We start from the raw sequence: 13525 nt of genomic DNA, 5'->3' as shown, positions 1-13525 counted from the left end.
GCTCACTCATTTTTGTATACTAATTTTTATCCATTATTTTACACTGAATTCACGAAATTTTTGTTATTTCCATCATACAAGGAGACACATTGGTATGCCAGTCCAAAGGGGATTTTACTCCTCCATGGCATATCCCAACTTTGATTATATGTAGGTTCTTTTGTTTTTTTCCCTTTTTTTATTGATTTATGGACTTTAATTTTGTATACATTCCTTATCTCCATATATTCATCATAAGAATTTAAAAAAATTATATAAAAATGATTTTTAATAATAGACAAATTTGCATCCAATATCTATAAATAGAATAAAATAATACATGTAAATAAAATGTTATGCATGTTTAATATGTACATTTGGAAAATTTTTTTCCCCCCCAAAAAAAAACCCTGTAATATTTTAAGAGATTTTTTTTACACTTTCTATGTGTTATCGAAACGAAATATATGAAATTGATGTGCTTAATTATAATCAAAAGGGGTTTTTTTTACTTGATACTTGTAAGCGCAAAGTGACTGTTTTTATACCCTCGCTTGAAAAGTGGGAGGGTATATAGTAATCGGTATGTTTCGGTTTGTTATGCTTTGGGGGTACCCATTCTTATCCGCATCTCCACTCATACCACAAACGAAATTTAATGAAACTTTAAAGAATTTTAAAAAATTTACATTTTGCACCTCTTTTTTTACTTTTTGATCTGATGTACATTTTGGATTTTCCAGAGCAAAACACGGACACTGCCATTATATTCATATGGGAGGGGGGGGTGTATTTAGTGAGCTCATTGCTCAAAGTACATCTAGTTAATAATGTCTCAGTATATGATATGTGATATTTAAAGGTTTTTTTTTTATAACTTATTGTTTATCTTGTCTTATTATATCATGTTTATAAATGGCAAAATTTTAATAAAAAGGACACAATTTAATTGAATTTTTATGGCTACAATTACAAAAATTCTTTTTTCCAATTTTTTTTAATAAGTTAGTTTTTTTGTGTTTTTCAGATCTGTTCTATTTTCCCCTGAGAAATATTGTTAACTGCTTTATTTTTCAAAATAATAGTCCTCTACAAGAAATAAATCTTGATAACCCTCTTAGATGCTTTAAGAGGGACCCTTTAATAGCCCTTGGTACTGACTAATATGGTTGGTTTTGCAAATAAATTAAAAAATATGGGGGGGGAAACATTATAACAAAACTAAATGAAAATATTTGAAATTCATCATGGGCAAAATCAGCCTTATCAAAACCCTACCTTTCAGGACGCAGTGATGTTTATTTTTTCACTAGACAACTTGTCCACATTTTACAGGACAACCCTCGTACATGTATTGAATTTTGTATTTAAAAAATTTAATCTCCCAAGTTTAATTTTAAACTACAAAATTTATATAATAAACTAAAGCAAAAATATTTATATATTTTTTAAATTCATAAAATGTAAAATTTGGAGTAAATTATATAAGAATTAATATGCATTGTAAAACATGGGGGAAAACCCTACCATGTGTTACTGTTTAAGTGTGCTGACCACTTGTTTTTTAGGTCACCAGTGGTGAATTTGACCATACCATCAGAAACCTGGTACCCCATGATGGTTAAACACCTTTCTATTCTTTTATCACTCTTCACCAACATTTTGGGCAATATCAAACCTTAAAGAACCAGTTAATTATGATCCAACATGAATGAGAACCAGTTACTAGAACCTAAAAAATCACATTCATTAAAGATCCAGCCAAATATTTTTAAAAAACAAATTTAAAATTTTGTCAAAGTGTTTAACCCCCCAGGTTTTCTCACCAAATTTCCTAATTCATTGCTTGTATTGGTTCTGAGGAAGTCCAGAACTTCTGCATGTATCCCAGTTGGGTCAAGGTCATGTGAACTTCAACCTAAATATACAAAAATATTCACATCTGTAAATAAAGTTCACACAAGAAGGGCAAAAAGTTTAAAAAACAACAAAAAAACTAAAAAAATACAATGATAATCTTTATTGTGACTGTTTTCAAAAATTTCCATATAAATTTTTTTTTTAAAGCAGTATTTCAAATGAAATACACTAATATCTTTTAATTGCAAAGAGTGCGCGCATGAATGGCCAACACATTGTATCCCCCAAAAACCTTTCTGCGAAAAATCAAAATTTTAAAATAAAACCAAAAGATTTACATTAATTCACGTAAAAAACTTTCCAAAATACATTTCCAAATGCACAATCACCAAGTAGAAGTGCACAGAGTTTTTTAACCTCTAAAGAAGGGGAAAACATGGGTGTTAAAATCCTTGATCCTCCCTCTTTTAGCAGTTATTTGCACTGAACAGCTACAGGTTTAACTGGGTCAAGGACAGGGTTAGGGACTTCTGGAATTGGGTCAACTTGTCTAGAACTAGGTCTGTTTTTAATCACATCTGCAATAACACAAAATGTATCAAAAAGGGAAAAAAATTAAACTTAAATATCAACTGAATTTAAGGACTTTTGGTTAATAATTTTTTACAATTAGATTACCCGAAATGTTTTCATTTTTATTTTGCACTATGAACCAACATCTTCTTTCAAAATGTTGGGGCACTCCCCACCAATTTTGATTGGCTGGTACATTTATGCTTAAAAATGCTACATGTATGTTAATCTTTAAGATAAAATTATACATACATTTACTGAGTCTGGTTATAGCCTCAGTATCTGGGCTTCCTTGCCCGGGGGGGTGATATGGGGGGGGGGAGGAGGTGGAGGGGACCATCCGCCCCCGGGGGCCTTTATGATGTGGCCAGTGGGGGACATGGTGGGGGGCCTGCTGCAGGAGGTTTGGGAGGGGGGTGTGCTGCTGGGGGTGGGTAAAAGAAAGTAAAAATAACAAAACCAGTGTGTAAAGGGGGAAATTTTTACCCTTAAAATCATTGATGAGGATATTTTTTTTTTTTAATTCCTATAAAAATTAAAATTTAAAATCATTATTTTCAAAATCATAATTAATTCCTTTATATCATTGTAATAAGAGATTACTTTTGTTTTTAAGAACTTAAACTATATTATATGCTTTTTTTAAAACAAAAATATTATATTTAAACAAGCTATACAACATTAAAAAAATACTGTCCTTTTTAAATACACATATAATGGCATGGTAATTTTGGGTATCAAATATGATTTAGGTAGCAATATTTCCGTAGTTGGCATTGACTAGCATTACTGGACCGTACATGCTATTCAGAGTTATTCCCTCTTTTCTATGACTGAATATTAGCTCTTAGGATTTCACAAGAGAAAATCTGTAAAATTACTTATAATAATCAATAAAAATAATTAATAATTTACTTGTATTATGGATACATATTCAATGAAAAAAATTGTTTGCTTATTTTAATTTTAAAAAAAGTCTTAAAAAGTCAAATGCAATAATTACCTTCAATGACATTTTATTTGAATCTATAAATCAATATTAATAATTAGTACTAAACCAAAAAGAAACCTGATGATCTTTTTAATACATACCTCATTGAAGATGTGAACATTGAATGAAAGGCACTATAACTGGAATACCCTTGTTCAAACAAGCCTTCCTTAGCAACCGTCGCTGGTTATTTTTTTCCTTTGGGTTTGGACGCTCTTTTTTCTGACAAGGAGGACAAACCTATTGCACTGGTAGGTCGCTCTTAACAGGGGAAGCTGGTCGACCATATCCACCGTGTGTGGAAGTGTCTGACTAGAGCCTACGGGTGAGGACCTCTTCTTTGACTTGGAAGCACTGGGAACAGATCAGAGAACCCTTTTACATGAACACAGAGATATGACCAGCACCAGTTCTAGAAGAATCACAACAAGGTCCACTTTTTTTTCTTCAAACACAGCATAAAGATCGGGAAAACCCCAGCGATCTAACACTTTCAGTCCACTGGCGATTTGCTTCGTGTTTGAACAGAGGTTTTTTCCTGGCCTGGAGGGCAAATTTTAAAATTTTTTTAAGCTTCCTTAGAAGAAAGTTAGTAATTCAAACAAACACTCTCCAAAAAATCCCACACCATCTGTACCAGGGCTCTGTTGATCTTCCATACTTCCTATCCGATTCAAGGAAAAGTTTAGTTAAAATAGTCCCTAAACTAAGAGCTCCTTTTTGTCTTTTTAAACTCTAGGAATGATATGATGTTTTGGAAATTACAACTAACACTTAAAATTTTATGCAACAAGCCAAAAAAATTTAATAGAAAACAAGCTATATAAATATGTCAAAATAAATAAAAATAATAAACCACAAATTATGGGTTTTATTGCTTTAGAATACCATTTTAATGATACATGTAAGTAAAACATTTTAAATTTACCTTTGATCTTCACAATCCGTGAAGTTGGTAGGTCCAGTGAGTTTAAATCCTGTTTTTCTGTGAGCTGGCCACAGACAGACATTTAAAATGGCAGAGGAACAGCTGACCAATGCTGGAATTACATCCCGCCCTGTATCCACACTTCAGACCTTCTGCAATTTTCTTCTTTTTGCTGTAATGAATATTAATGATGTAATTAATGAAAAAACTTAACTTACTGTCATAATTATTTTTAAAGTTCATTTTTAAAAAACCTTCCAGCTGTATTTCCTATAAAAGTAACTTTAAATTATTTTCATTCAATTTTTTTTATATAAAAAAAACCCCATTACATTGTAGCTTTTATTTAAAAAAAAATTTTTATAAATTTTTCACAATTTTTTTTAAAGTATTTTCAGTAGTTTAAATTTTGGGTATTTTTTTCAATAAAATTTTCTGAGCTGTATTTCCTATAAGTTAATTTTAACTTAACATTTAAAATATGTGTAAAATAAAGAATCTATAATTATACAAGAATTTTTTGGTAACAAAATTACCCCTTTTCAGAAGACCTTTCACATTCCACATACTGTCCACCCCCCTCCACAGTTCCCCCCCCTCTCCTGTCTCCCCCTGATCTGTGGTTTGTCTTTTTCTGTAGTGGGAGGGGAGCAGAGTGTGGGAATGTGGCTCATAAACCTCCTTACACAGTCCTAGTCTCCTGGTACTGGTCACATGATTATCACACTTCCCCCCCTAATAATCTTTAAAAGGGGGAATAAATCATTAAATGGGATTTTTCAATAAATAATTTAAGATAATGTGCTATTTTTATAATGCAGGGGGATATTAAAAATTATGTATACATGGATAAATGGTTATTATAATCAAAAGTAATTGTTTAAAATTTTTTTTTTGGTATAACAAACTCATTGATTTTTATGCACTAAAATGGCAAATTATCAAACATTTAATTAACTATGTGCAAATGTTCAACAATCTGAATGTGCAGATGCCAGTGGTAAAAAATTCATCCATTAAATGGATTAAAATGTAATTCTACAAAATTTTATTACTTAGTATTTTTGAAGGTAAAAACTTTACAAAACTTCAATGTTAAGAAAATAATACATGCTGGGAATAGTTTTACAGAGTTAAATACTGCATGTATTTGATTTAGAGTAGAGCATGCATTAGATCATTCTTGAAAATGGTTATAGTGTATAAAATATTCTACATATCTGGATAAACATGACAATTTGAAAAAAATATTTAAAATATGAAGAATCTGGGAAGGGAGAGGAGGTTAGGAGAATAAATGTTAGTGCATAACATTTTCTTGTTTATTCTTTCGTGCAGGGGTGAAAATATATACAACATTATATATTTTATTGTTTAATTTGCAATAAATTCATCATGAAGGTGTGAAAATGCTAAAAGTGATTATCTAATACAGTAATAATATTTTGAAAAGACAAAAAATAAAAGCATTTTACCAGGTTAAGTTTAAATTGAATTTTCATATAAAATCTAAAGACTCTCAATAATTATGTATATTCTATACCTCGTGTTTATCACAATATACACTATTTTAAGCAAATTTTAATGGATAAAAAAATTGTAATAAATACAGAATGATTTCGTAGACATATTTTTGAGCATTTTTTGTTTCATATGTGTTATCAAATCTGAAAGCTTAATTAATAATATTTTCAGCATACCCAGATTGAATCAATTCTGTAAGATACAATAGAATAACCCTGGTTATATAACACTGATTAATATCATTGGTAAATTATGGTTTTAATTAATTGTGCTAGGATTTAAGATATCAATGCAAAAAGATATTTGAAATGTGGATTTAATTATTCCTCCTGGAAAGCACATCCTTCTAACATCAAAATCATGTTAAACTTGAGAAAAAATTCAATAAATATATGGAATCAATATGGCACAAATATTTTCCATTCCATATTGGTTAGTTATTGGTCAGTATAAACTATGCCTGTATTTTACCTGCACTTGGACTGCTGTACACAGGTGAGAGCTGTGGGAAGGATCTCGTCGTCGTTAATGACCGTGCCCCACCCCCTCTCTGTCTCAGAGAGGATACACAGTAAAGACAGGGCCTCAGTCTGTTGGTCACTATAGAGAAAATCCTTAAATAGAACTCAATCAAATACAACACTTTATATAATTATCATAAGATTGTAGGAGAATTTTGCTGTAGTCAACTTCAACATTCTTCAGGTAAAGATATGATTTACACCTAAATCAATCTACACTGCCTTTTTAAAAATTCATTTAATTCCATGATTTTTATAATTAGCTCTTTCATTTATTAATTTTGATATTCAAGACAAGTTAAATCTAAGGGGTTGTGTGTAAGTAAAGAAAATTTGAAAAATCAAAGAGATCTAGCTGAAACCTACCAGGGTCCCTCTCTGAGCATGCTGACGGCTACACCAGTCACTCCCTGGTCAACACTACTGGACATCATAGAGTCTTCATTCTTTACCACCTCTCCAAGGATCTTAGTGTAAATATCCTGTCACAAAAATAAATTAACTCACACTGTAAAATAAACATAACAAAATGATGTCACTTGTTATACATTTAACATGTTCAAACAAAATACTGTATGAAGAACTGTGTTCTAGCTGTAATAACCAATATCTGCCTTAAAATCACTTTGCTGTGCCCTTGTTGTAAATTTTATTTTATTTTATTTTGCAGTAATCATGTAAAGTATATATTTTCACTCTACTCCTTGTCTGCAAAATCAAGTACATGGTTATATTTGATTTCAACAGATACAAAGGGAAGCTTTTCCTTATAAATTTGTTGAATTCATAATTACACTGAATAAATGCTATGACAAGAAAGGTGGCACTAAATTTTGAGTGTGATAATTAATGCATAATAATATTTTACAGTACCTTTAACTTAGCACTGGAATCTCTCAGTCCAGCTAAAATCGGTAGAACTCGGTTTTCAATGATTCCAAGGAAGTCCTGGTCCTTTCCCAGACAGTGGAAGAAGCAGCTGATCCTGTACTTGTTGTCCAGGGTGACCCCCTCCATAGACAGGGCAGTCAGAAGGAGGGGCACGATGTCACCCAGAACCGGCTCATACCACTCCTCCCTCAGGCTCTCATAGCTCACAACCTACAATGTGTGGGGTGTATTTTCTTTTTTAATATATTTAAAATCTGCCATGATTTCCTAGTAATTAATATAAGCTTCTCTTTTAAATGAAAAGTGTAGCCTTTGTGTATGGTCAGCTAACAGTATTCTGAATTTTCAAGACTAGAGCAAAAAAATTTGGGTTGGACAACAGTGAATAATAAAATTAACCATAAAATTTTAAATACCCTAGGTAAATAAATAATTCATTCCAGAATATAATCCTCAAGCATGTCTGAAATCATTTAGTTTAAATGAAAGCTCAATAAAAAGAATTTAAAAGAAACAGTAAACAGAAGAGATTGTTGTTATTGCATTCATACCCTGATCATTGTGTTGACACAAGGCCCCAGACTTTCACTGGAGCTACTGATAGTCTGGATTAGGTTTTTCAGGAGGTCCCTCTTCAACAGTAATGTCACATTAGACAAGTTCCCACACAGCTTACTGATCAGAGACCAAGTCATCTCTTTGATTCTGAGGTTGCCAGATTCCAAGTACTCACAAACCTAGAACATAATAAGGAAAATATTACTTTATGTCATTATGTGTACATAAATTGGTGAACGGGGTTTTCAAAATTTAGCGCAATCACTGGGTATTGAGTTAATTGTTGGCATATACATGTAAGAGCTACATACTAATACTAATATTAATACCAAGTCTTTATGGTGCTTCAATAAATTATTTCTTAGTGGTATTCATGATTTAGTGCTTTAAATTGTTGTCTGCACAAAAGCCACTGAAATCTGAAGCTCACTTTTTAAAAGTACACATACAGCTATCAGCTCTAGGTCTTTATGTGTTTCTTTATTAAGCTACTTAAATCAAAGATGAAATCATGTAATTAGTCTACCTTCTCCAGTTCCTCCTGTGACACTGGCTCCTCGCAGGAGAACCCCTCTAGTACCCCGTTGAAAGCCTGAGATGAAATCCTGCCATCCGGTCTCTTACCGAGTCCATCAAGCATCTTCAAGAGCACCTTTAAGTCCACATCTGTAGAACATTTTTTAGTGTTAACGAGTGCAATTTTTACTCAATGTGTGATTGTGTGAAGTTATATTTTCGCTATACCAACTCTTTTAAATACATTTTAATACAGGGATGATTAAAACATTGTTCAATCTAAAACTGATTATAAACATGATTAGACTGTTCATATTACTGTAATAAATTCCAAGTCTTAATATTTCATAGAGACATTTACTCAATGGAAAGAAATTATGGCCCCATGCATGAACATGTATATCCTTTATTTCAATTTCACTATGCCCATCCAGCAAATGCTCACCCCTCCCAAAAAAATTCAAATGTTTCAAATTCCTACATTCTGCACATACTGTAGACGTCTTTAATTTCACGTGTCTTAATTTTCACGGTTTGTTAGAAAGTTACCTTTCACGGTGGTTTTAATTTCACGGAAAATCGTTTGTAAATATTTAGGTATTATGCCTGTTTCTAGGCAGAAATGATGTGAAATAATAATCAAGATGGTTTAAAGTTCGCAGAAAATTCTTAAATCGTGAACATAGTGAAATTAAAAACACCGTAATGTTTTCCACTTCTACAGTATTCTCACACAAATTATCACCCTCCTTTCACAAATTTCCATCTTCCTCACACATCTAAACAGATTTTCAGACAAATTCTTTTCCTCCTCACTATTGTAATGTACACATTCAAACTCCTATCATCCTCATACATCAGCCATAGATTCTCACAGAAATTCTCACCCTCATCACAAATGTACACTATTCCTATCTTCCTCAAACATCTACACAGATTCTCACACAGATTCTCACCCTCCTCTTCTTCATCTGTATCCTCCTCTGAGCTGCCCTGGTCCTTTTTCTGACGTGGTTTACCTGAGCCAGGTGCCTGACCTACTTTGTGACACTCACACGTGACATGGACTGCCCTCTGGTGCCTGGGGGAGGGGGATTTACTGGGGAGTCTGGAGTAGATACTGGTTATTGGATCATAATCTGGATCCCTGTAATTTAATGAAGAACTTCAGATGTGCTATAAAGAAACTCTTTTTTGAAAAAAAAATATTATCCACTCAATAATATGTGGGTGACTGCATCAAATTTGTATATGATTTCATTTTTTATATTTTAATTATAAGGTTATTAAGTCTTGTTTTCATTGCTGCAAAAAACTTTATAATATATATATTCATTGGGAATTTTTTTTTTAAAAAGTCTAATTTGATATTAAGTGAAACAAAGACTCATGATGATACAAATTAATACAGTAAAGAATTGTTTTCGTAGTTACAGGTATCATAATTACACTCATGGTAAACATGTATATACATAGTTTTGCGTGAGATTTATACCTTTCAAGTCGCTGGTGTTTGATCAGATGAGAAGGGGTATCCAGATACTCCCCTACAATTGTTAAATGTTTACGATCCACCTCAGAAATAACGGAATCTGTAGGATGCCAGGACTGAAGAGGATTGGCCATAGTCATTTATTCTTGACAGCAGCTGAAAATAACACTACAGCATTAGGTTAAAGAGGAATTATTTAGCATTGAATACTTTTTTTTATCTCAATGAAACAATAGCAATGTAAAGCTACCAATTTGATGTTAATCCCAAAATTAATAAAATTTAATATGCCTTAATCATGTTAATTTCCAACATTTTTTTTTTCAATGCTTAAGTATTAAAATTTAAAATGACTTACTTTCAAATATTTTTTCAATGCTTGATTTCTTTGCTGTCCTGCATTCTTGTGTTGTCCAGTAGCTATACTTGAAAGCATTCATTAGGCCCATTATACAAGTGTGCAGTAGGAATAAAATACAGGAGCCATTGCTACCATTTGTCTGCTGTTCAAACACAGGAAAATACCTCTTGTTGACTCAATAAATCGACAGATCAGACAGGAACGTGACACATTGTTAAACTTTTCTATTACCACATATTGATTTTTGTCCGATAAGTCAACGATTTATTTGACTTTAAAGACGCCACTTTAAAAAAAAATGTTTACCTTGGATTTCGACAATACTGTAATTAAATATCATGTATGACGAACCCGATGGGATTACAGTAGTCGTATTCTATGTAAAGCCCAAAAGACGTTCCAGATTTTTTTTTTTTTATTTTAAAAGTTTGCAAGAAATTATAGGAGCACAGGCGTCGGAAGGAAATTGAAGGGGGGGGGGGGGGCTAATTGAAAGTGGGCAGGCTAAACCAACAAAAAAGGTAAACACCATAAAAATGTCTATCTTTGCAAAAAAAGAAGGGGGGGGGGGGATTTTGTATAATCTGGTTTGGTATGGTGACACACCCCCTTGACGACCAGCTTAATCATCTTATCCATGCAATCAACTCATTTCCAGTGCTGGGAATTCATGGAAAATTCCAGATTTAATAAATGTACCTTTAACTTCAAACAATTACTCGATCTTACCTCATGTAAACAAACATCATGGCTGCTAGATCTATGTAAAAGTTATTACCTCCTCTCGCTTCCTATCACTTCCGTTACTACGGTTGTATTATTGCGCGGTAAATTTGAACTCATAAAAGGCAACACAATTTTACATCCAAAGTTGTTAAATTATTTTAAAATTAAATCATAAGGAATGACTCTAATTCTTGGCCAAATTATCAAATTATAATCTGGTTTGGGTCAGTTTACGCTTTTTTATAATCCGCTTTGTGGATTATAAAGCATAAACTGACCCAAACCAGATTATACTCAATAATTTAGCCAAGAATTAGAGTTATTCTTCAAGTACACCGTGCTTTTCTGTAAACAGCAATTTAATGCAAATATCATGTTTCAGTTTAATTTGTGCATTGTAGGTTACTGATTTCAGAAAATTCAATACCATATTTATAAGTTACATTTTCTCAAATTTTAATTTTTTTTCAGTGTCTTGCCATTGTTACGAGATTCTGTGGGAGTTTTAATGCAGCGGACACCCAGAGAACTAGATCATATATTACCCGGTTGTTACCAAAGAGTAAGGAAACTTATTAACTTAAAAATCTACTTAGATTTGGAATATCAGTAATATAATGGGAGAAATATATACCTTACTTAGTGTGCAATAATCCAAGAATACTTGTATATCTATAAAGAATGTATACAAAATCTTTCAACTTAATTTATTTCAGTAAATGTGGGACAGTTACCTTGACAGTCACTAGTAGTTTTTATTTCCATTGTTTGATTTATAATGTTCTGTTATTACCAGTAAATGCTTATTAAGTTTGTACATAGAGAACTCTTTTTTCTGTTTTAGGTTTCCCAGTTAGAAGGGGTATACAGTGTGCAGGAACCTCATTTTTGGACATTATGTAGTGAAGTTTATATAGGGACCATAAAGTTAGAAGTGGCCATGAATGCAGATACTCGATACATTCTAAGTCAGACACATAACATCTTCACACAGGTGAGAAAAAAAAAACAAAATGTGTTGTTTGTTACAAACTTATGCAATTATATACATATAAATATCCATTACAGTTACCTATAAAACTTAATTTTGTTTCAGGTTGGTGTTAGACAGTTATATGTACAAATAGATGCCACACCTATGTGATCCACTCCTGTGAACAATTGATCGGAACTAAGCAATGGCTATCCTGCAAAGGGTTGTAAACATAACAAAAAAATCTGTAGTAATAACTAGGTGTCTGTTAACTTTCTGACAGAGGCATCAAATCTCCATTGTCAGTGTGTGTAACAGAGCGGAGTATGGTGGGGGACCGACCGTATGGTGCCGTACTGTGGGGGCTTTAGACGTAGTCATGTCTGGGATTTACTGATAGTCTTCAAAACAGGGGGGCATCTCTGGTCCCTGGGTTGCCTGTCTTAAAAATAGGGAGGACTCGGACGTCTTCTTCATTCAGTTGCCAATATCAGAGCATAGAGAGAGAGAGGAGGAAAGGGAGAGAATCGTGATGTTTTTCATTATTATGTGTGTGTTCGATGTTGAAAGAGTAAGGTTTGTAAGGTGCTTATTTATTGAGTTTATTTTCAACAAACATATTATAAAGCAAGAATGAAAGAATGGTTATCATGTAGTATCAATAGAATTTTCTTCGTTCAAATACCATGTACATGTATATCATTTACATTTAGTAAAACATAAAGCAGGGTACTGTTAAACATTCAACTGCAAGGTACGCACTTAATGTATTGCATTTCTCAAAACGGAGTCACTGCCATATGTTTCGTAGATCTGTGTTGCTGTTCATAAAGATTGTGTGATACTTTTATTAAGTAAATTTCTAAAACATGAATATTTGGCAGATACTTACAACACTTCGATTTTGGGGTAAGAATTTGATGATTTAGTATTTATTAATAACCAGGTAACCTAAACTCGACATAGCCTTGGTTTTAAACATTTCTGTTAAAACATTCTTTTACTCAGTAATTTTTTTAAACACAATTTATGATTTAATTGTGCAGATTTATAGGATTTTACATATATGTTTGAGTACTTTTGAAAAAGTACAAGATGTTAATACTACATGTAATTTATTGAAGATTACTAATGTTAAGATTCTAGTCTATTATAAATGGGCCACTGTATATATATATCTGTATATAATTCATAATTGGTGCTGGTGCCATAAATAGCACAGCTTTTACGCTAAAATAAAATTTTATTTTGTGATCAATTTGTTTTTATTTCCCCAATAGATACAATATTATGGAGAAAGTAGACCATACTATAGAAAGGTGGTAAAATCAATGACGGAATTCTGATGTATATCTACAGTTGTATACAGGAACAAGTCTCTAATATTTAAATTAGCAAGGATAGGGTCAAAAGATGCTGAAATACAGATTTTGTTGGAGATATATTTTTTAAATGCTCTTTTCAAGAACAAAAAAAATCTGAACATGTTAAATGGACACCAAAGCTTGGTCAGTCATTTCCATTGATGGGAAAATATTTACATTTGCTAATTAACAATGATAATAAAACTGAAATTCAATTTTCAATGACATGCAGTTGGTCACATGATCAGACGTTCTTGCGTAAGGAAAG

The 13525-nt window shown here is 32.3% G+C and overlaps 1 pseudogene; it reads right to left on the bottom strand.

Annotated features, from left to right (window-relative positions):
* Positions 1-1506: 1506 nt before the first annotated feature.
* On the bottom strand, positions 1507-12274 carry LOC134261750 (uncharacterized; annotated as a pseudogene).
* Between the last annotated feature and the right edge of the window lie 1251 nt (positions 12275-13525).

The sequence above is a fragment of the Saccostrea cucullata genome, unplaced genomic scaffold (genome assembly GCF_032062105.1).
Source record: "Saccostrea cucullata isolate Sc308-1 unplaced genomic scaffold, CSIRO_AGI_Scuc_v1 ctg10429, whole genome shotgun sequence".
Taxonomy (NCBI): domain Eukaryota; kingdom Metazoa; phylum Mollusca; class Bivalvia; order Ostreida; family Ostreidae; genus Saccostrea; species Saccostrea cuccullata.
This window is presented reverse-complemented; position numbering and strand designations above follow the sequence as displayed.